This window comes from Lynx canadensis, chromosome A3 (assembly GCF_007474595.2).
Source record: "Lynx canadensis isolate LIC74 chromosome A3, mLynCan4.pri.v2, whole genome shotgun sequence".
Lineage (NCBI taxonomy): Eukaryota > Metazoa > Chordata > Mammalia > Carnivora > Felidae > Lynx > Lynx canadensis.
Genome location: NC_044305.1, coordinates 86,582,250 through 86,606,628, shown reverse-complemented (window position 1 = coordinate 86,606,628; position 24,379 = coordinate 86,582,250). Strand labels below are relative to the sequence as shown.

General features: G+C 43.1%; 1 long non-coding RNA gene across 2 annotated transcripts in view; it reads left to right on the top strand.

The window, feature by feature from the left end:
• LOC115510684 overlaps positions 1-24,379 on the top strand; it is a 103,755-nt gene that overhangs the window by 42,601 nt on the left and 36,775 nt on the right. Inside the window, exon 8 of one of the 2 annotated variants that reach the window (XR_003967802.1) lies at positions 15,081-15,116. The exons of the other annotated variant lie outside the window; for it this stretch is intronic. This is a non-coding gene — a long non-coding RNA (uncharacterized LOC115510684). Of the gene's footprint in view, positions 1-15,080; positions 15,117-24,379 lie in introns of those variants that run through there. 2 annotated transcript variants of the gene reach the window in all.

Below are 24,379 nucleotides of genomic sequence, written 5' to 3'. Positions count from 1 at the left end.
AGATTCTGACTTGAGGTGGTGGGTTGGTTGAAACCAGACAGTTAGTTATATTATGTCAAAGTGTGTGTCTACCCTTCGAAGTTGGAAAATTACTCGACATGACAGAAAGGGGGTAGCTGGAAAGGCGAACCACTCTTCTAGAAGGGGGAGACAAATTTGTTTCTTGGAGTTGAATTTCAAGGGCCAATAGGAAGTATTCTGTAGGCCAAGAATTCCCATTTAGAGAAAAAGGTACTTCTAAAGCAGAGGTAAAAAGTATGAGTGGGACTCTAGATTTGACCTTTTGAGATGTTTGGGTGAGGGTGGTATTGTGTTGGTTCTCCCTTTCTTGTTGGTAGTCTTAACAGACTCTGGAGAGGAGTGTGTGGTACTGGTGTCAACTGGAACCTGAGAGTAGAGCTTGAGAGGAGGTAGGAGTGAGCAGTAATCACCATAGTAAAACAGCAGCCACAACATTGTTTAGAGATCACTCTGCAATTTACAAAGGCCATTGTATAGTGACTTGGCTAACACAGTCTTGTATGCTATGCATTATTTTTTTTCTTCCTTTATGTGGACACTGAATCTCAGAGAGTAGAATTAGGACTCAAACTCAGGTATTGAGGCCTCAGATTCCGTTTCTCATTCTCCACTTTCCATTTTAGAGATGAATTTTCCAAGGAGGGAAAGACTGGAGCAAAAGTGGCAGCCTAGAGCTAGGGATAGCCACAGTGAAGAGTTGGGAGGAAGAAGACAGCCAGGGAAGATACCATGCTACTCATGGTCATTGTCCTATCCTCTTGGCCCTTGTAGGTCCTGACATTCCTCTAAACCAGAGAATGTCGGGTGTTCTATTGAACTTAAGGGGGAAAAAGAAGTCCTGATCTTTTCAAATAGCTGGAGGTGTTTTGGATGTAAGGTTGGCCAATTTGGTTACAGCCAAGTTGGTGTGGTGACTTAGTAGTTTATTGAATTCTGGCTTCATTCTTTTGAAAGAAATATAGTAGAAGCATATTGAATTAGACCTATGAGGGAAGGTCTTGTCTGCTTTAATTATGTGGAAAAAAAATTTTTTTTGTGAAGGCATTAAGTTTGTTTACTTTTGGAGTCACATGTTAATTCACTTATGTATATATGTACTAACTAGTAGAGATCCTAAGACGACGTGCTTTAATGAGTAGAAAATCAGAATTCTCTTAAGTTACTTCAGTTTTCCAACTGATAATCGTATTTATGCAATTAAATATTTTTGCTAACCCCTTCCTGATAGCACAAACACAAAAAGAAGTTATCTCCTGTCAGAAATTCTGAACCAACAGGGTCCACTTTAGAGAGGTTCTTGGGTAATTGCTAGACTGGTATCTGCTAAGAATCCTGTAAGGTGTCTTTGCAGCCCTGTGCTTGGAGCATAGTGGGCAGTCAGACAACTCTGGCTGAATGAGTGAGTGAGCAAGTCAAGGACTGAAGGAATCTTTATCCCTGAGGCATGTTGAACTGTGTAAAACAATCTTCCGACAGCTTGATACTATAGGTTGGCTTGGGTGGTTTTGGGACTAATCTTATCACATGGATTTTGTATTGGGGAGGGAGGAAACAGAGGTACCATGGGAAGTTTCTGCTCTTGAGCTGTTGACTCCACAGGGGAGGGATGTTTCTAAAATCAGTAGGCTGATCTCTTTCTAAAAAACATGAGGCTGCTGAGAAAGTCTGTGGAGCAAGTGATGAGGCCCATAGAGGTAGGAGATTTCCTATTGGCAACCTGGATCTTACCCAAAGAGGGCAGCTACTTTATAAGTCCTCTGTAGGAGGCTCTCTACTACCCTTCTTTAATGCTTACATTCTAAATCTGGAGTCTCTCTGGCTCATCGCTGACTTTTGCTTACCCAGCCTGGCCCTGCCCTCTGGCTGTATGCCATTGGCGATTTTTAGCCCTGCTGGAAATTACACCCTCTGCAAGGGTAAAGCAAACTGGGAGGTTCTGGCTCTGGCTCCATAGGGACTGGAGCCTGTCACCTGGCCCTGCCCTGTGCTTCCTGGCATGTATTCCTGGCTACCTTTTTTACCCTTAGCACAGTCTTTTAAGCCCATAATTCTGCCTTGGTAAGGATTAAGGACTGGCTTCTACAGAGGGACTGTGTGGGCGGGAATGTCAGTGCTTTGGAAGAAGCTCCTAATACCCATCTCAGTGTCCTGCTTTAGGAGAATTATTGGTCTCATGTAGATAATCTAACAGTTATGTTGGGGGTGGTTGTGGATGTGAAGATTCTTCCGTATCACAAAAGAATTTACAACTGGGTTTCTTTAAGAATTGAACTTGCTTTTCAAAATAAAATTTGATTTTCACACTGTAAGTAATGTGCAGTTATTTACATAAAAAACTTTGTAGATTTTCTAGGCAAACTTCCTTATTTCAGATATGAGCAAACTTTGGGAGGTCCAGCAGGGCAAAGCTGTGTCTTTGTTGAGCTGACATTCAGATTATGTGAAAGTAATTGAAGCAGAAGGGAGTAGACATTGTGTGAAAGGAAGTCTCAGTCCCTCCAGGAGGAGCATTTCTTGGGTATTTTTTAGGTAAGGGAGAGGAAAAATGCATTCCTTCCCCCTGAATGCCCCACTCACAGCCTTTGGATTGGGTAATTCCTACCTCACTAACTTTTACCTTTGTCCTCTCAGACTGGACCCAAAGTGATAATGACCTCAGTATTTGAGACTTTGCAAGGCACATTTAAGTAAGTGAAAAATTGAAGGATGTGAGTGATTGAATGCAACTTTATTAAATTCAATGTGTTAAAAAAAAAAAAAAAGCCTTATATTAAGTTAGCAAAATGTCAATAGAGATTCTTCAGGGGGGCTGATTTAATTAGGCAATATTAGATTGATTTGATTAGATTGACCTGAATTTATTTGATTAGAATTATCTGATCTATAATAGGTACTTGTAAAATATATTAATTTATCAAATATGTATTAACGGCAGAGAGTTCTATAATAACTGAAGATGAAGTGGTAGTGTATTACAGCTACAGACAGTGCTGTGGGAACTCAGAGGAGAGATTGTTTCTAGTTTTTAGATTTAGAGAATCAGTGTGCTTTTGTGAAAACAGGTTATTTTATTTTATTTTATTTTTTTCCATTCTATTCTATTCTATTCTATTCTATCCTATCCTATCCTATCCTATCCTATCCTATCCTATCCTATCCTGTTTTTAAGTAGACTCCATGCCCAATGTGGGGATTGAACTCAGTACCCTGAGATCAAGAGTTGCATGCTCTATTGACTGAGTCAGCTAGGCATCCCAGGATTTCTTTGTTTTAATTTTTTTTTTTTCAACGTTTTTATTTATTTCTGGGACAGAGAGAGACAGAGCATGAACGGGGGAGGGGCAGAGAGAGAGGGAGACCCAGAATCGGAAACAGGCTCCAGGCTCCGAGCCATCAGCCCAGAGCCTGACGCGGGGCTCGAACTCACGGACCGTGAGATCGTGACCTGGCTGAAGTCGGACGCTTAACCGACTGCGCCACCCAGGCGCCCCTGGATTTCTTTGTTTTAAAGAACATTTTAAATAATCTAGCTTATACTCTGGTTGGAGGTAGTATTGATACAAAGGTAAGTCTATTCTCATTTATATTATTAAAATTTATTTTTATTCATATTATTAAAACTTTGAATTAATAGCAACATAATGTATTTTCTGTACTTCTTTGCTAATCTCTAAAGCAGTTTCCCAAAGAGCAGACCTTTGGCAAATAAGAGCAGTCCATTTTCTTTTACTAGACTGTACCTCTGCAGCTAGCAAATGGAGGCAAGGGTATGGACCCAGTCAGGGAGGCCAGTCTTACATGAAGCTTGTTTATGAAATGAGAAAAGTGAAGGGGGAATACAGGGTCTATGGAGGGTTATTTATTTTTTGAGATCCAAGCATGTCCCTGTGCTGTCGGGGAAAGAGCCAGTTGAGAGGGAGAAGTTGAAGGTAGAAAAGAGAAAAAAAAAATTGAGCAAGGCCCCTGGGGTAAAGGGTCTACTATATCCTGAACACTGGTGGAGAGATTAAACTTGAACTGAAGAAAGGACAAAGGCTACCACTGAATTTAACTCCATCACCACCATCACCACCATTTATAACTTTCTTACCTTTTGCTAGCACTCCGTTGAGCATTTTCTAGCCTCATTTAATAGGGGCAAAGGATGTGATGGGGCAGAGGGATTTGTTGAGATTTGGGAGAGACAGAAAGTTGGAGTTTCCTTCTGTTTGGCTTTGTTTTCTCTGGACAGAAGAAATTAAAGTCATCTGATAGGAGCAGGTGGTATAGTGGGGACAATGACTTAGTTTTTAAAAGCTGTTGAGCCAATGACAGTGATCTGAAGACATGTAGGTGGATAGCTGAGTAGCACTGAAGGACTAGGTAATGTTGCAGACAATGACTTCTTAGAGGAAGCAGCCTTCATGACTTAATTGTGGTTTTAGCCGTATTCAGCAGGGTTAAAGCAGAGGACATTTGTATTCAACTGGGAGCTGTGTTTTGTGGGGCAAGTGGAAGACTTGGAATAATGGGGGTCTAGGATATTGGTAATAAAGTGGTTGTTGTCCAGTTGGTTAGAGAACGGACTGAATTTAGGGAAGGACTGATAGGCAACTAAATGATGGGGTTGGGTGTCAAGGGGCTGGAAATCTCAATGAAGTTGAAGAATGAAGCTGTAGAAGTAAAGACAAGGAGAGGTAGAAATGTAGAAAGATATAGGAGATCATTACCAGGCAAAAGGTCTGACTTGGAGTGTAAAGGCAGACTGTGATCAAGGAGCCAAAGGTCTTGATGACCAAGAGGTCAGGAGCTGACAGCAGTGAGGAAGAGTGTGGTTGTTTGGTACAGACTTTGGCAAAGAAAGGATTTTTTTTGGTAAGGTTGTAGGTGTAATGGCTTTGAAGCCACATTGAGACAGACCATCTGTTTCTCCTCTTGGTACTACTGGGTACTGAAAAATGATTTTATGGCAGAACCTTCACTGCCTGGAACCAAGTTCCTCAAGGAATGCCAGGTCCCAGATAGGGGAAGGAGGCCAGAACCATCTATTAGGCCTGCACTATGTGCCTCAATACCGTGGAATTGTGGGAGGAGAGAGATTCTGGCCAAGTGGGACAATCTCCACAAAGTACTGGGCCTTTAGGCAGAGTTTGCAGACTAAGAAAGCTTGCAGGGAAAATCCTATTTGGCCACGAGGGGTTTTTGAACTGTTCAGGATCAGATTGAGTCAGTGCTATCTATGAGAGGCTGAAAGGAAACTAATGGTTTCTTGCTTAAAACTCTAGGTCAGTAGACTCTTGAGCCTTTTTGTTCCTGTGGGGTCTGGAATTTATTTTTCCCTGCACAGTGACAGCAAACAATGCCCTAAAGCCCACACAGTTTGAAAAGAGTCTGGAAACACTCAGATTATTGTTTATAAAGATGTTTTTGGGTTTTTGATGTTTCAGGATTCTTTTGACATTGTTAGTATATGATTCCAAACATTTAAGAAAGGGCCTCCAAATAGCTGGAAACAAACCAAATCTTAGCAATTCTTTTTGCTCCTTCTTGACTTGATTCATTTACACCACCACCCTGGCCAGAAGTGAACAGCTCAGAAAATGATTGCCCAATCCACCATTTCAGCACAGGAACCCAAACAAGATTGTGTGGCCCCCAGCAGAAGAGGCTGTGTGGCTCAGAGCTCAGGGTGCACTGTTCCCATGGCAGTACTTTCTAAATTGTTTTTAACTGGTTTTGCCACACAAAAATGAGAAACTTCTGTCTGGCAAAAAAAGTCATTATAAACAAAGTTAGAAGACAACCAACAGAGTGGGAGAAAATTTTTGCAACATATGTAATAGATGATGGATTAATGTCTACAATCTATAAAAGGTTTCTATAAATCAGTAAGGAAAAAAACAAACCCAATAGAAAATGGGTGAAGAATACAATAGGTGAGACACAGCAGGGCAAACTGTAATTTCATCCAAAAAAGCTTATCTATTTCATCTATTCCAGATGAAACTGGAATTTCATTTAAGAAACGAGCACAGAATCCTCTGGATAGGAATGTTCACTGTGTTGGTAAATATCCATTAATATGGTGCTATGTAATACTGTGTGGCTGTGCAAACTTTGAAGTAACTTTATCAGCAAAAGGAGCAGGTGCAGAGCAATATGAATACAGTGTTCCCATTTATTTTTAAAAAACATTCCTATTTGATTTGGAATGTATTTATGCTATTTTAAATTTTATTAAAAGATTCCTTGGAATTAAAAAATATTTAAGGATGTATTTTTTTTTTAATTTTTTTAAATGTTTATTTATTTATTTTGAGAGAGAGCTCATGAGTGCATGGAGGAGTGGTAGGGGCAGAGAGACAGAGGGAGAGAAAGAATCCCAAGCAGGCTCCTCGCTGTCAGTGCAGAGCAGATCCCAATGTGGGGCTCCATCTCATGAACCATGAGATCATGACCTGAGCCAAAATCACGAGTTGGGAACTTAACTGACCGAGCCACCCAGGCACTCCAAGGCTATATTTTGCTAATTACAACATTAATGAATGAAATGTCCACTTTTGTCTTCCTCTTATGTAAAAGATTGATCTAGTATTATAAATCTTAGCCTCTGAGAAGAATTTAGAGACTCCTCACTACCTTTCCCTTCCCAGAAACTAAAATGAGGCTACTGGGCCATGGTGTCTGCAGTTGTACCTCTTGGTGTGAGGAACAAAGGAATTCAAAGCTCAGAATTCTTTTTTTTCCCAGGATTGGCTACATTTTAGTATTCATGGCCTTGTAGAATCTCTCTGCCTGTTGCCTCTGATGCAGTGGAAAGGGCTGGGGCCTCCTCTGCTTGAGAGGCTTTGCTTGCTCATTACCTTGGAAGAAAACAGAAAATTACCTTTTTTGGCCCAGGTAGGCAAGACTTAGTTAGAGCCAGCCTGAATTTTGGGAGAAAACCTGCTCTTTGCATTTGTCCTTGCCTCTCCTTTGGGGAAGCCTCTCAGCCAGTTTTAATCTTTGTCTCAGGCTCCTGCCAACCTAGGTGAAAGGAGACCTTGAAGTGGACACCATAGTTTTACCTATTTCCCTGGAATTTGAGGCTCTAGAACTCTAGCTTGGAAGCATCAGGAATGCCATCAGAGGGTGGCACAAGGCCAAAAACAAAAACAAAAACCCCTCTTTGTCTTTCAAAGACAGGCAACATTTTGGGACAGAAACACTGCCTTCCATAATAACATTACCAGTGTCAGTAGACCCCAGTATGGGTGTATGGGAATTGTTTCTGACATGTAACATAGGTTTTTCTGTGAGCTGGAGAGTTTACATAGAGTCGTTTAATAGAAACCTATTTAAAACCAAAACTGACTCCAGCCAGTTCTGTTCTGAAGGTGGGCCAATTCATATTCATAGGGGAAAAAAGTCATTCCATTCTCTTCACCCGTACAGAATGGTGGTGGTGAGAAAGTGAAGTTCAAATTTTCTTTTTGTTCCTCAGTGCTGGTCAGGAGTGGAACCTGGAGTGGATGGTTCCCAGTGGGGCTGACTCCAGGTGTGGGTCATTGGATGTCAGAGGAAGGGGGATAGAGAGCTAAGTCTCTTTGAATAATATAAGGGGAATTTAGTTCCTGAGGGAAGGGAAGACCCCCCCCCCCCTAAATATAGGCAATGTTTGGAGAGGGTAAAGGAGCCAAGAAGCATGATAACAATAAACACCTCTGTCTCTTCATAAATTTAGGAAAGTCTGATGAACACACAGTGTTTTAAGTCTGTGTATGCATATTTTTTTCTTTTCAATAAAGTATGGAAGAAGGGAGCTGAGTCCCACCTCTGGGGGGACAGCTCAGAGCAGAAGAAAGAGATCAGCCTCAGGAAGTGTGATGTGAGTGAGATAAAAAATCCAGCAGGAGCTGGAGTCATAGCCAAAAAGGACTCCAACAGGAGCTGGAATCATAGCCAAAAGCATTAGCTGCTGGGAATTCACAGAAATTGTGGGAGGGTCACTGGATGGGGGGATCCAGGCTGATTTTAAAACATGCCTGGGGATGCTGGTGGCTTAGTTGGTTAAGGATCTGACTCTTGATTTCGGCTCAGGTCACAATCTCACGGTTCATGAGATTAAGACCCACGTCGGGCTCTGTGGTGATGGTGTGGAGCCTGCTTGGGATTCTCTCTCTCCCTTTTTCTGCCCCTCCCACGCTTGTGTGCTCTCTCTCTCAAAATAAGTAAATATTAAAAAAAAATAAAACATGCTCACAAAGTGGTTGCAGCTGACATCTGATTGCTGCTGTAGTACTTGCTGTACAACTCACAGAATGTTTAGTCTTAATCCTCCCCCAAGATCCTTCTTATGGAGATCTATTTGTTAGATAGTTCAGGAACTACGCTGATATTCCTCTTTCTGCTCAATGGAAGCCATTTTCAGTTCAGACTCCAAAAGGGGAGGAGAACTTCCCAACAAAGGACTTGTTATTCCCTTTCTTCCTCATAATTTACATAGACCCTGCGATGCTGGTCAAAGGGCTAGAGAGCTGCAGCTTCGCTGGCCACAGCGGCACTGAGTAGGGCACTTCATTTGGGAATTGAAGGGAGGCAGAAAAGTCTTCCACAAAGTATTGGGACTTAGAGACTGCTCTGAGTAAGTATTTAAGCATCTATTAAGACTCCAGTAAGTGCCTTAGAGCAAGAAGCCAAGTTCTCTGAACAGCTGGAGTAGGACCATGGCAAATCCAGCCACTGTCACACTAAATGAGGACTCATGTTCATGTCTTAGGGAGGAAGACCCAGTTGATGGAAGAACTCACAGTATAGTTTTAAAATCCACTCTTATTCCAAACTTTGAGGACAATAGTGCTTAGTGGACTTTGACTGCTCAGCATGATTTCTCCCTTCTTAGGTTAGAACATACTGATTTTCCTTTGGGGGACCATGTCCTTTTCCATTCTCAGACTGGGTTTTGGTGGAGTCGAGTCCATCCCTTGGTTCCAGAGGGAGGACACATGACTATGCCAATCAGAGAACAGCAGCTGGTATGGGCATGATCTCAAATTCAGGCCAGTTACGATTCTGGACTTTTGTTGGAACCATTAAGTGAATTCTGTCTCTTTTTTTTTTTTTCCAACTGGGTTGCCAAGCCTGTAGAATGTGAATAACTCTGAGGTTCCTAAGTGGTCATCTTGCCACCCCAAGGGGAATGCTGAAGCCAACACAGATGAGAGCTGAGTTATGAGATGGAGATGGAGCCTGAAAGCCTTCTTTTGAGTACCAGGATCTAACCGTACTCTATGTTAGTCTCACTCTGGACATTTCATTTATATGGATCCAGGCTCTCCTTTTTTATTTTTGAAAGTGTGATTTGGATTTTTGTCACCTGCAGCCAGTAGAGTCTTAATTCATATTATGAATTGTATATAGCTGTCATTACAAAGTATGATTTGGCCTTTCTCATCAGACCCTTTTAAAGTGCTAACTTATGGGGCGCCTGGGTGGCTCAGTCGGTTAAGCGTCCGACTTCGGCTCAGGTCACGATCTCGCGGTTCGTGGGTTCGAGCCCCACATCAGGCTCTGTGCTGACAGCTTGGAGCTTGGAGCCTGGACCCTGCTTCTGATTCTGTCTCTTCCCTCTCTCTCTGCCCCTCCCCTGCTCATGCTGTCTCTCTCTGTCTCTCACAAATAAATCAATGTAAAAAAAATTTTTTTTAAAAAGTGCTAACTTGTAAGTTCGTTGTAGGAATCAAATGAGACCATGCATATGAAGAAGAACTTAGCATTAGATCACTTAGCAAAGTGATCATGAGATTGAGCTCCACATTGGGCTCCACACTGAACATGGAGCCTGCTTGGGAGTCTCTCTCTCCCTCTCTCTCTCTCTCTGCCCCTCCCCCACTTGTGCGCATGTGCACGCTCTCTCAAAATAATAAACATTTTGAAAAATAAATAACTTAGCATTATCTTTTGTACATAGGAAAAAAAAACCAGTAAATACTGACTACAGGAAGCAAGGAAGGAGGGAGTGGAGGGGGAAGGGAAGGAAGATCAGGTGCTGAATTAAAAGGACCCTGAGGTCCCTAAGGTAATCTTTTAGGAACCCTCAAGCCCTATCAGGCCCCCCTGTTCTAAATGCCCCTAGTACTCTATACTTTAGCCTCATAAGCCTTTATCATGGTTTGTAATGATATGTTTATGTAATATTTTGATTAATGCCTATCTCTCTCACTGAACTGGCAGGTTTTTTTTTTTTTTTAAGTTTATTTTTAGAGAGAGAAAGAGCACATGTGCGTCCGGGGGTGGGGGGGGGGGGGGGGCAGAGAAAGAAGGAGAGAGAGAATCCCAAGCTGGCTTCATGTCAGTGCAGAGCCCGACACAGGGCTCAAACTCATGACCCTGAGATCATGACCTGAGCTGAAATCAAGGGTCAGACTCTTAACCAACTGAGCCACGCAGGTGCCCCTGAATTGGCAGTTCTATGAGGGCAGTGATTTTGCTCACTGTTATGTCCACAGCAACTAGTCCAAGTGTGTGGCATTCAGCAAACATTTTTTGAAGGAATTGTCACTTGTAAGTACCTAAATTGGACTGACCTTGATTATTGGGGTTGGGATTGTGGCAGAATTGCCAAAATCAGGGAAAGCTATCCGTGTCCCCTTTGTATCTTTTGCAATAGCCATACCCCTAACACACATAGACAATTTTATCTTTTTTTTTTTTAAGTTTATTTATTTTGAGAGAGAGTATGAGAGTGTGAGTGGGGGAGGGGCAGAGAGAGAGGGAGGAGAGAAATCCCAAGCAGGCCCCAAGCTGACAGCACAGAGCCTGATGTGGGGCTCAAACCCACGAACTGTGAGATATGATCTTAGCAGAAACCAAGAGTCAGACACTTAACCGACTGAGCCACCCAGGTGCCCCTAGACAGTTTTGTCTTAATGAGATAATTTTGATATGGCTGACAGTGGAGAACCCTATATGGGGTTCGAATTCAGAACCATGAGATCATGACCGGAGCCAAAGTTGGAGGCTTAACTGACCAAGCCACCCAGGTGCCCCACATTTTGATTACTTTTAGCTCAGAAAAATCCTTATGCCAGAGACATATTTTGGGGCGGCAAAATCTTCTTCCCTTCCAACCCTTTACCAAGTCTCTAGTTATTATACTTTTATTGGTTCATTTAATTGAATAATTAAATAGTATAGGGGTTGGCCTAATGTGTGGAAAGCAGAGGAATGGGTCAGGTCTCAGTGGTTAACAAGCAGTCTTCCTTGCTCCTCTGTCTTTAAAAACTGATATATTTAACTGGGATAGTCCACCCTCACTCAGGGGCTGGATGTTGGAGGCTGTAGAAGGCCCAGGAAGTTAATGAGGTATGTCCACTGCTGGAGACTTCACTCTCTAGGAAGAAACAAAAGCAGTTAAATGGAGTCCTGGGGAGGGCAGATAACCTAAAGCTCACTCCATCAGCCCTGGTGTCTGGGCTGGTAGGAGCTCCAGGATCCACCCCCCCTCCGCGCCCCCCCCCCCCCCCAAAAAAAAAAGCAGCCTCCCTCTAGCTAAGGTTGTGGCTCATCCCTTCCCCCAGCCTGCTTTTCCTGGGGTGGGAAGAGTGTTTCCCAGGGCCCATGTGACTTCCACTGGCAGTGACGATTACAGACAGTTTACCAGTCAGTAAAACTGCCAGAGGCTTTTGTGCTGTAATAATCCTTTTCCTGTTTTAAAACTCTGGGGATTTTCTACTCTTGCCAGTAGTTTTTCAAGTCAGCAATTACGTTGTGGATTATGTAATGGCTAGGTATTAAAAATAGAAAAGACCAGCGTTTGCATCTATTTTAACCAAATCAAAACAGAGCAGAGGGAGGGGAAAGGAGGAGAGGGAGAGACCAGAGGAGGAGGGAAAAAGAGATTACGTGACAAGAAGCAGTGAGATCTCATCATGTGACTAGGCAGTCCAGCCTACAATTTTGCTCTTTTCCTGCCATTCTTGGCCCAAGGGGCTGCACTCCCTTCCTCAACCTCCTCCAGGGAGGAGACTTTGCAGAGAATTATAATATTCCTCAGCTCAGCCGTGAGTGTCTGCCTGCCTCTGACAGGCAAAATGATCCAGGGGGGAAGTGACTGGTTTTGATGTAATTAAAAACTGTATTTGTTATGAAAACATGCTTTTATTATAGATACTCCCGACCCTCTGACTTCCCCACCCTCACTCCTCTTCCCACTGGATTGCCACCTCTAAACCCCTCATCTAGGAATTCCAGGGCTATCATTGATTTGTTTTTATGTGACTTCTCACTAATCTTCCACCCCCACTCCAAGTTAAGAGATCTCTGTGTTTCTCTGGAGACTTATTGAGTAACTTTAAGGGCCCTCTAATGGTGAAATATTAGGTGCCAGGTGGGTCTGGAGAAGGAGGGATATTTTTGGAAGGGGGACTTATTCTAAGGACCTGACAGATCACACCAAAATATACCAGGCTTCCTACTGTGTCACCTCCAAAGTCCCTACCTCATACTGGATAGAGAGGCAGCTGCAGAGGGAGGTCTGGAGTTACTCACTTCTAGCCCTTGGACCCACATAGAGCCCATGCTGAGAGCACTCTACTTAGTAGGTCTCAGGTGGCAGGGAGTGCTGGGTACTTTGAAGAAGCACCTTGATGTTGGTGAATATTGAACTCAGATAGGTTTGGTGGAATTAGGGAGAGAGACCTGAAAGTCTAGATTGGCAATAGAATCAGTTGCAGGCAATGTTAGAAAGTTGTGTCCTGATTGTTACTTCCATCACACTTCTTTCTCAGAATCTTCATCTGATCTGGGGTGGAAGAGTGCCAACAGCTCAGAGTAACACTGGTCCCAGCTTCACCCAGCACTGCCCCAAGTAGTGGAAGTGCAGTGAAAGGAAGAGCACTCTAATTTGGGGATTTTAGGCATCATTTTACTAAATAGGTGGAGGGTTTGGGGACCTTCCTTAGGGCCTTTCAAATCATAATACCAATCTGGACTAGGAAGTGCTCATGTTGTGGCACTTATTTTCCTTATTCCTGTAGGTTTTTAGTTCTCTGTTGTTGGGTTCCTATCTACAGTCTCACCAGAGGCTGACTTTGGTAAGGACCACTGAACATCTGGTATGGTCCAGATTTTAAATTGTTCCAACTCACTGTGTCTGTTAATGCACTTGAACATGCGAGGTCAAGTGTCTTGCCCTTGGGTGTGGTCAGTGTCACTACAGCATCAGTTTTCTGTTATCTGGACCGGCTGGCTACTCAAGACCCAGGTAGTCAGCAGAAGTTGTAGGTCTCAGTGAGTATCTGTCCTCCACATCCTATCCCACCCCTGAGGCTTTGAGCAATGTTTAAGAGTCCATTGAAGTACCTGCCCTAGGGGCTGCTAGGGGCTAGGGTCAATCCAACACTAAATCACTGCAAAGTTCACCAAGGAACCTTTTCTAGCTAACCTAAATTCTCTGTTGTGGCCTCCTTCCCACTCCTACTCGCCATGACCTCACAACTTGACCACAGCAATGTTGTATATATTGGTCATCCCCATTCTGAAGGAGGTCATCTTTTCTATCATTAAAATATTTAATGGATTTCCACTGCCAATGTGAGGGCATGCATGTGCTCATGCACATGCGCGTGTGCGCGCACACATACACACACACACAGTAGTGGTGGTGCTTCTAGAGTCTGTTGCTTAAGATAGTGCTAGTGGTCACAAGCTGGTATAGACAGAGTAACACATTTTTATTTTATTTTTTTAATGTTCATTTATTTAGAGATAGTGTGTGTGGAGGAGGGGCAAAGAGAGAGGGAGAGAGAGAATCCCAAGCAGGCTCCATGCTGACAGTGCAGAGCCCAACACGAAGCTTGATCCCACAAATTGTGAGATTATGACCTGAACTCAGAGTTGGACGCTTAACCAACTGATCAACCCAGGTGCCCTGACAGAGAAACACATTTAAATAGATTTAACTTTTATTCATCCAGCTGACAAATTAGAGACACAGTAGTGCTTATATGTTTCAGACATTCATTTGAGCTACAGACAGTATAAGATATAAATGATAGATCTCTTGCATTAACTTCAATACCAGGGCTCAGAGCTAGACAACTACTTCTCTTTACTGCACATACCATCACACTCCTTGGATACCTTCTCTATCCCATTCTGACATCAGACTCAGAAATGAGTTTGGGGAATGGGCGAAGACAGGCTGAGGGTTAGGCTTCAGGCCTCCACATATTTGCTGCAACTCCTGTGGCCAGAAGTACCAGGCGATGGGCATAGGTAGAGGACTGGATGTGGGGAGAGGTGGTACAGAACCTGACAGGACTCCAACCACACCTGAAGCTACTCTGTCTTCCAACAGAAGATGGGGGAGAGGAGGTTGGGAGACGGAAGAAGAAGAGAAGGAGAAAGGAAGGAGTGAGGAGGGGAGGGAAGGAGGAAGCAGGTAAGGAAGAGGGGATTGTAGGCTGACAGGGCAGGCAAAATCTCATGTTTGAGGTGCTGAGTCTTGTGGAAGCAAGCAGGGGATGTCTTGGCAGTGTGGTATAACCTGGTAATCTGACTTCAGGCCAACCAGGGATGTCAAACAAGAGTAAGTGCCAGCACCTTCTCTGTATTCTCAGCACCCTCTTTCCTTCCATCCAGATAGGCCTAGGTTCCAAAGACCCATCTTTTGTGTCACAAAAGGCAACCTAAGAAGGAACTCACTAGCACTTACTTCCCTGAGGGGTTTGCATTTAAGAGGAGACCCCAGGATATTACTGCTACTACTACTACTATATAAATCTTAGTAAAGCTATTACTTCCTCCTCTAGTCATTTGGTAATTTAAAATTTTTCTTAAAAAAAAATTATTAGCATAAAGTTTTCCTAGTCTTGTTTTCCTATATTGTACTCTATCTTCTCTTTTTCATTCCTAATATTGCATATTTAATGCTTCATGCTTTTTTCATGATAATTTTGTTAGAGGTCTATTTTGTAAGAACCGACTTTTGCATTATGTCTATTGTTTCTTTGTCTTCTATTTCATTAATTTTACTTTTTATTAATCATTCTTTAAATTTTATTTTTAAAAATTTGTTAATGTGTATTTATTTTTGATAGAGACAGAGTGTGAGCAGGGGAGGAGCCAAGAGAGAGGGAGACACAGAATCTGAAGCAGGCTCCAGGCTTTGAGCTGTCAGCACAGGGCCTGACGTGGGGCTCGAATGCACAAACGGTGAGATCATGACCTGAGCTGAAGTCAGATGCTTAACTGACTGAGCCACCTAGGTGCCCCAACTTTTAATCATTTTAAAACTAATTTTGCAATTGAAAAGTAATAGAGTCACTTTTTCTTACAAATTATTATAAAAAGACCAGTTACCCATAAGAATGAACAGAGGATAAAAAAGAAACCTATGTGGCTTATAAACTAAAGAGAAGACCTTAGTTGCAAGTAAAATAATGCATCTTTAATGATTGATGGACCTCTAGGCTTGAGTGGGGAAGAGAGGCATCATGTTCAGATACTGAACATGAAAGAGATGACACCTGAACTCCCATTGAGCCCTCCGCCCCCAGTCTTTCTTCTCCCACAGGTGGCAGTAGGAAGGGTTTTTGGAGGAACCCAGCCTAGCCTGGCAGGGCTATTTAACAGGACCTGGCCCTTAAAGGAACATTATTTTGAAGGGAAGGAAAGGGTCTTATTGTCTGTTTAGTTCACAGTTTAGTTCCTCAGCTAAGTTTCGTTTTTGGTTTGTTTTTTTTTTAGTTTTTATAATTCTGTATTTTGTGGAGAAATGGATGGGAGGGGTGGGTGTACTAGAAATAAGATCCAAGAACTGGGAGGCAGGAAAGGGTGGTCTGTATCAGCATTCTCAAATGTTTTGGTCTCGGGACCCTTTTACACTCTTAAAAATTAATGAAGACTTCAGATGCCTTTATTTATGTGTTCTGTAGCTATAGATATTTACCATAATACAAATATGGAAACATACATTAGAAACAGGCTTTAGAAGTACTTATTAATTATATAAAAATAACAGTAATAAATCCTTTATATATTAAAACACACACACACACACACATATATATATATATATGTATGTTTTTTAATGTTTATTTATTTTTGAGAGAGAGAGAAAGCATGAGTGGGGAGGGGTAGATAGAGAGAGGGAGACACAGAATCCAAAGCAGACTCCAGGCTCTGAGCTGTCAGCACAGAGCCCAACACAGGGCTCAAACCCACAAGTCATGAGATCAGGGCTTGAACCCACAAGCCAGAGATCATGACCTGAGCTGAAGTCAGATGCTTAACCAACTGAGCCATCCAGGTGCCCCAACATACCTTTTATAAAAATATATCGTCTAAAATAAAAAAATTCAGTGGCACCTGGCTGGCTCAGTCTGAGGAGCATGCAACTCTTGATCTCGAGGTCATGAGTTTGAGCCCCACTTTGGGTGTAGAGATTACTTAAATAAATAAAACTTAAAAAAAAAAAACTTTAAACTCAGTGAGTCATTATTTTACAGTTTTGGAAATTTCTTTAATGACTGGCTTAAAAGAAGACAGTTGGATTCTCATATCTGCTTCTTTACCAGTCTTTTATGATACATTGCTAAAAACCTGCTTCATACAGATTTGTAGTTGGTATTTTTTTTTAAATTTTTTAATGTTTATTTTTTTTGAGGGAGAGAGAGACAGACCATGAGCAGGGGAGGGGCAGAAAGACACACACACACACACACACACACACACACACACACACAGGGAACCCGAGGCAGGCTCCAGGCTCCAACACGAGGCTCAAACTCATGAACCATGAGGTCATGACCTGAGCCAAAGTTGGACGCCTAACCAACTGAGCCACCCAGGCACCCCTGTAGTTGGTATTTTTTATAGACTTTTCAGATAATTGTGGATATCTTCTTTGATATTTCACCAAAATAGGACTAATGGCAGTTTCTGAAAGGTTAATCACCATGTGAGATCTGAAAGTATATCAATGAACTTCTCATCCTCAGCTGTATTCAACTCCATTGATCTGTCTTGTAGTTTGAATGGGTCTTTTGTTCATTCTTTGTGACATCATGCATTAGTCATTTGGAAAATAATGGATCAGTGATTTATGCAGATCTTCCAAATGTAGACACATTTCAATCCATAGTATTACATTCATTAATATTACCACTTATTTCCTCAGCAAAGTCTTTAAGTACCAGGAAGCTGTGAAGCTCATGGTGTGGGGACAAGTTTTCTATAATTCTGATTTTCACTTGTCAGCTCAAATTTTATCATTGGCAAAAAAATACTATCAGTTTTCCTTGACATGATAAACTCACTTCATTCATTTTTGAGAAAATGGCTGCAGATACCCAAGTCTGAGTAATCACAGTTTGTCAGCGCTCTTTCCTTTTTTCTTTTTGTCGCTTTTCTAATAAAATGATGTTTCATGAAAAAAGGTGGTTCACTTCTCAATGCAAACAATCAAATACATGTATGTAGTACTTTGGTATGTCCTGATATGTAACAGAAGTGCTTTATGCATAGACCATTAACAAGATGTACTCAGGAGTCATGGTTTTTTTTCTTTTTTTAAGATTTTTTTTAAGTAATCTCTACACCCAACGTGGGGCTTGAACTCACAACCCTGAAATCAAGAGTCACAGTCTCCACTGACTGAGCCAGCCAGGTGTCCCAAGGGTCATGTTTTTAAAAAATCAGTAATTATTATTCTATCATGGGCATTCTTATGTGAAGCTAGCCTTTTTGTTAAACCAGAGTCCTGCGGTGAAGAATATAACTTCACTGGTTTGTGTTAGGTCCCCAGCAGTTTTACCCACTTTTGCTTTTGCATTATCAGTTCAAATGTCAACAAACTGAATACTGCAAAAAAAAGTATTGGTATTCTTATAAAAATGTTCTTTACCTCTTGGACCACACTGAAAGGGTCTTTGGGACCCCCCCCCCCCTCCCCGGACTCCAGGGATCATAATTGAGAGCCACTGATGTATGTGACTATGGGCAATAATAGCTTGTGGCTTTGAACACCTCAGTGTCCCTGGACCTCAGTTTTCTCAACTGTTAAGGGAGACCAGAGCTGGGGCTGGCTCTAAGTTTCTACACACTGTTGGACCCTGTTTACTAGTCCTTAAAGTCACTTCTCCCCTGTGATACTGCTTTCTTTTCTCCCTCCCTCTCTCATGTCTCCTTTTCCCTCCATAGCTCCCCCTGAACCTACCTCTTATAGGTGGGGATCCTCCTTGTTGTTTCCCTTCTCTGTTGCTCCCTGGGGTATCTTGTCCCCTCCTTGATCTTTAATCAGCTGTAGGCTGACAGCTCCCAAATCTCTGTCTTTAGTCCTGATGTCTATCCTGGGCTCCAGTGCTATGATTCCAGCTGCCCCTGGGACCCCTCCACCTGTGTGCCCTACAGGCATGTCAAAGTCAACATGTCTAAACTGTGATTTCATCATCTTCCTCAACACATTGCCTCTTCTTCCAGAATAGCCACTGTTGGTTAATCTGGCATCTACCCAGTGCTTAAATCAGAAGCCCAGGAGCCCTCCTCTCCTTATCTGATCCCCTCACTTCCCTCATGTAGTCACTCAAGCCTACCAGTGCCGCCTCCTAAATATTTTCTCAATCTCTCTCTGCTCTCCAGTTCTACCACCACCGCCTGAGGTCAGGCCTTCATCACTCCTTAACTAAACTACTGCAAAAACCTTCTCCCTGGTCCCCTTGTCTCCCCTTTCCAACCTGTAATCTGCAGCCCTGGCTGGAAACCACAGGATTATTTTCTCATAGGCTTTTTTTTTTTTCTTTTTCCCTATTAAGTAAATACATATGGAATACTTATGCCAAGCACTGTGTGGGGTGCTGGGGATACAATGTAGAACTCAATAGACATAGTTCTTTGTTTCCAGCCCTCACAGTGTATGAGGGGAAAGAAAAACGTACAGGGCATAGGTAATCAAGACACAGTGTGATGGAAAGGGAAAGAGGAGGTGCTTGGGAACCTCTAGAAGCCTGAGCTGAGGGCTGCCTGAGTCCAAGAGGTGGTCAGGGAACACTTAACTGGAGGAAGCAGCCCTCTGAGACCAGGGGGAGTTAGCTAGGAGTGGTGGGAGCGTAGCGGTGAAAAGCTTTCTTGCTAATTTGTTCATCTAATTTCCCTGCATAAAGCCCTCTTCTGAGTTTCACTGTTGCCAGCAGGATAAAGTCCAAATTCCTTACCAAGGAACATAATCTGTGGCCTCATTGACCACTCCCCTGTATTTAGTCTGAGCTGCTTTCAGTTAGTTCCCCCAAACTCTGGCTAGCTCCCTTGTATTCCAGGCCTTTGCACACACAGTTCCTCATGCCCTCCACCCTTTCCACCCACTCTGAATTACCAACGTCAGTTGACTTAGGAGACCTTCCCTGACCCCCCCCCCCCGCCATGTAGACTTTGTGGCTCCCTCTTCTGTGCTCCCCGCCTGTGCACGCACCTGAACACCTGTGCACTCATTACATCATTATAGCTAGTCCACGTGTATCTCTGACTCTTACCCCTACCTCCCTGCCAGTGTAGAATTCCAGGTCTTGCCTACTTCCCACACCTCACCCTGAGAGCATTCTGGGCGTCCCCAGGGTGTATGTCTCCCATGTGCTGGTGGATAAGGTTAGACAGCTACACCCTCCCACTCCCAGCTATCTTTTCCCCTCCTCCAGCTCTGCAACCTCCCTTTGCCCCTGCCACACCCTATGGAGCTATCAGTTCTGCTGGACATTGCCACACCCATCAGACACTCGACGCCTGCTGGGAGCCACTGACACTCCTCTTGGCATGAGGTCAGCTGGCTCTACTGTAGGAGCAGGGCTGTGAGGCTGCTGGCACCCCCATTGCCTTACAGAGAGAGCCTTGAGGTTTGGTTCCACTGATACGTGCACATCACAACTATCACTTTAGCTCAGAATTATTTCCTCCTTTCCACTGAGCAAAGTTTTGGCTTTGGGTCAGCTTATTGTGCTTGTTGCCTTCTTCCCTTAGAAAGAGTTTTTTCCTAACATTAGTCTCTCAACTCTTCATGCAAATACACCCCCCAAGGTTCTGCCCATCAGTGGGCCAGATAGGTGTGAGCCTGGAGGCAAAAGATATATGCGTATTTATACATTTAAAATAGTAGATTATATAAGCAATACTCAGTAGAACTTCATCTTTAAAGCATAAAAAGCAGTTTAGAAATACATAAAATAAAAAGGTAAAGCTCTCCTTCTAGCCCTTCCCCTGTCTTGAAACTTACTCTACTGGTAGACACTATTAATTCTTTGACGGGAATATTCAGACTTTTTGCTCTGCATTTACACATATGTGTGGCTGGCATAATATTTGAGAAATAAATCTCTTTCCTCCCTTTGGATTTTCCCCTTTCCCACTGTCACATTCTTGGAGCTCATTTCCTCCTGAGCTAGCTCCCCAGATTAGAAAATGGAATCAAGTTTCAGGTATCTCTGGCACTTGTATGCCAAAAGTTTACACACTGAGGAAAACTTTAGGGTTTGCTGAATAGCTCAGTGAAGAAACAGGATTCTCTTGGGGCACCTGGGTGGCTCAGTTGGTTGGGCATCCGACTTTGGCTCAGGTCCTGATCTCACAGCTTGTGGGTTCAAGCCCCACATCAGGCTCTGTGCTGACAGCTCAGAGCCTGGAGCCTGCTTCAGATTCTGTGTCTCCCTCTCTCTCTGACCCTCCCCACTCATTCTCTGTCTCTCTCTTTCAAGAATAAATAGAAAGAAAGAAAGAAAGAAAGAAAGAAAGAAAGAAAGAAAGAAACAGGATTCTCTTACACAGACTCAATACCTTGGCAAGAGACAAGATGGAGGAAGGATTTCACCTGGAGTGGAAAGACCCCTAACTCTTTGTAGACTTCCCCTCCCCAGACTGGCTGGGGGGTGGGGGCAGGAGAGACAGGAGAGAAAGATCTTGTGGTGTCCAGAGTCCCACCTTGCCTTCTAGCAGATCACCTGGGCAGGCAGGAGTAGGAGCTCAGAGAGCCCCATATGGTGGGGCCAAGTGCAAGATTCCTGGCTGCCCATGGGTGGCACAGAGTAGCGGAGGCTATTATATCTGGCCTCAGCCAGCCTCACAGCCACCTCCTCTGTCCCATGACTGGCACTTCTCAGTGTTCTGGAAAACTCAGACACACCTAGAATTAACTTTCCTGTTGGCACGATGGAAACTTACCATAAACATTGAGTTGAGTTATAGAAACTAAAGTTTGGTTTCCCGCATACTTGAATTTATTAATGAGATTCATTCCTGTGGCTTGTGCTATTCATATTCTACTTTTGAAAAAAAATTGCAGTATCTTAAAAATGTTTCCACATCAGTAGATATCTATCTATCTATCTATCTATCTATCTATCTATCTATCTATCAGAGAGAGATCACCTGCAAATAGCAGAGAGGGGCAGAGGGAGAGAGAGAAAGAATCTTAAGCCTTGACCCCATGACCCTGGGACCATGACCTGAGCAAATATCAAGGGTTGGACACTCAACTGACACACCCAGGCACCCCTATCTTGTTCCTTTTAAAAAACATTATTATTTTCGGGTTGCCTGGTGGCTCAGTCAGTTAAGCATCTGACTTTTGTTTTCGGCTCAGGTTTTGATCTCACATTTGTGAGATTGAGCCCTGGGTTAGGCTCTGCACTGACAGCGTGGAGCCTGCTTGGGATTCTCGCTCTCCCTCTCTACCCCTTCCTCATGTACGCACTTGTTCTCTCCCTTTTTCTTTATCTCAAAATAAATAAACATTAAAAAATTAAACAATATTATTTAAACAAAATACATGCTTGTAGCTGGAAATTTTTTTTAATCTGTTTTTTACATTTATTTATTTTTAAGAGACAGAGTGAGACAGCGTGAGCAGGGGAGGGGCAGAGAAAGAAGGAGACACAGAATCTGAAGCAGCCTCCAGGCTCTGAACAAGTGGTCAGCACAGAGCCTGACATGGGCCTCGAACCCACGAGCCCTGAGATCATGACCTGAGCCGAAGTCAGACGCTCCACCGACTGAGCCATTCAGGTGCCTGCCCCATCATAGTTGGAAATTTTAACAGTACCAAAGGAGAAAGCAAAAGTTCTCCAGTCCTCCATTCCCAATCCCGAGATATAATATTGCTAACAGCTTGATGGTGCTTCTAGAAATTTTCTATGTAGATAAAATGACATACATGTATTTCTGTATAGCTCTTTTTATATACAAATAATCCCAAACTGTATATACTTATCTGTAACATGTTCAATTCTTTATTTAGCAATTTGATCTTATTAAATGAATTCTATTATGTAACTAGATACAGTTCAACTTCATTTCTTTAAAAAAATTTTTTTTTACATTTATTTATTTTTGAGAGACAGAGAGAGACAGGGCACAAGTGGGGGAGGGGCAGAGAGAAAAGGAGACACAGAATCCGAAGCAGGCTCCAGGCCCTGAGCTGACAGCATAGAGCCCGATGCGGGGCTTGAACTCACAAACCATGAGATCATGACCTGAGCCGAAGTTGGATGCTTAACCGACTGAGCCACCCAGGTGCCCTCAACTTCATTTCTTTTAATGGTGCTTAGTATTTCATAGAATAGATGTGCCACATGCATTTAACCAGTTGACTGGCATAAATTTCCAAATTTTTAGCTATTACCAGCTAAGGACACAGTGAACACAATAATAACTAGCATTTGTTGACCACATTGTTCTTTGCGTATAGTAGCTCATATAACCCTTGTAACAGTCCAGTGACATAGGTCCTGTTATTGCCCCTGCTTCAGAAATGATGGAATTAAGTCACAAAGAGATCAATAACTTTCCCATAGTCACGTATCTGCTAGGTGGTAGATCTGGGATTTGAACCCTGGGATTTGAACCGGGCAGTGAGGTCCCTGCAGAGATGCTGTGCATCTGTGCTAATGTAACCATAGAATACATTTGTAGCAACTCCTAGGTCAAAATAAATGCACGTTAAGCTTTAATAGTGCTAAATGGTCAGGAGGTTATTTTATCAAAGGAACAGCGTATTTCTTTTCATAACCAAGTGCAGAGCCCACTTGTTTCCTGAGAAGAGAGGGGCTGCAGAGGCTCCTATGCCCAGAGGCCTTACTAGGTTAGGGGAATTTTTTCTGCCATGGCCAAGGCTTTAGCTCTGAATCCTATCTGGCCTTCTCCCCTCTGGACTCAGCAGGGCTCCCTCTAATTAAGGCTATAGACACAGCCTGCCAAAGAAGTCAGCTCCTCGACTCTTTTTCTCTCTGCACCCTCTTAGTCTCTCATGGGTGAGGTACCTCCCAAATAGAATGCTGCCTAGGCCCCAGTTTCCCATTCCATCTGCAAGGAGAGAAAATGGCAGCCACCTAGAGATCCGGAACTGACTGCTCTCTACTTCCCCACCTGCAGCTCCTGCATCAAACCACAAGGGGCTCCATTGTGGGACCTCTAGGCCTGGATCCACACCAGACCTGCTCAGAGTGTGAGACATAGTTTCTCCATGGCAGTGGCTTTTTTTTTTTTTTTTTTTTTTTAAGTAAATTCTTTGCCTAGTGTGGGGCTTGAACTCATGACCCTGAGATCAGGAGTCACACTTTCCACTGACTGAGCCAGCTGGGTGCCTGCATGACAGTGGCTTTTATAGGACTAGACCACTGGTTCTGAAATGGGGCAATTTCACCTCATTTGGAGAGCTGGGAGATACTACTGGAATATTGGGTAGAGAGAGGCTAGAGATATTGCTAAACATCCTACAGTGCACAGGACAGCTGTTCACAACAAAGACTTATCCAGCCCAAAATGTTAATAGCGTTGAGGCTGAGAAACCATCAGGTACAGAAGGGCAGACAGTGCCGAGCATATGGCTGTCACTGTATGACTCCTCCTGCTTCTGTTAACAGTGGCAAACACTTACGTCTTGTTCACTTGTAGCTTGCCACTGTTCTAAGTGCTTTATATCCATTAACTCATTTAATCTTCACAACAAGTCTGTGAGGCAGGTTCCACTATTATCATCCCATTTTGCAGATGAGGAAACTGAAGCATGGAGCTGTAAAATACCTAGCCCAAGGTTTCCATGGTGGCAGTCTAGGCTTGGTCTCCATATGCCTCTTACACATGTTCATGGCAAGCACTCCATCCAGGACCTCTCTTTTTGCTCCTTCTAGAGCCTTGGGAGCACCAGAGATTGTTTAGATCTATACAGGGAGAGAGAAAAAAAAAAAAGCAGTTGATGGCCTTTTCTCCCAGATCCTGACTCTTCCATGTCTGATGGCTTTTGTATTTTTTTTCTCCAGAGAGTTTGATCAAAGTGAGTACTGATCACAGAAATTGTGGACAACTGTGAAAGTTGACTTATTGAATATGCATGAAAAAATCCTGTGTCTTTCCTACAGCA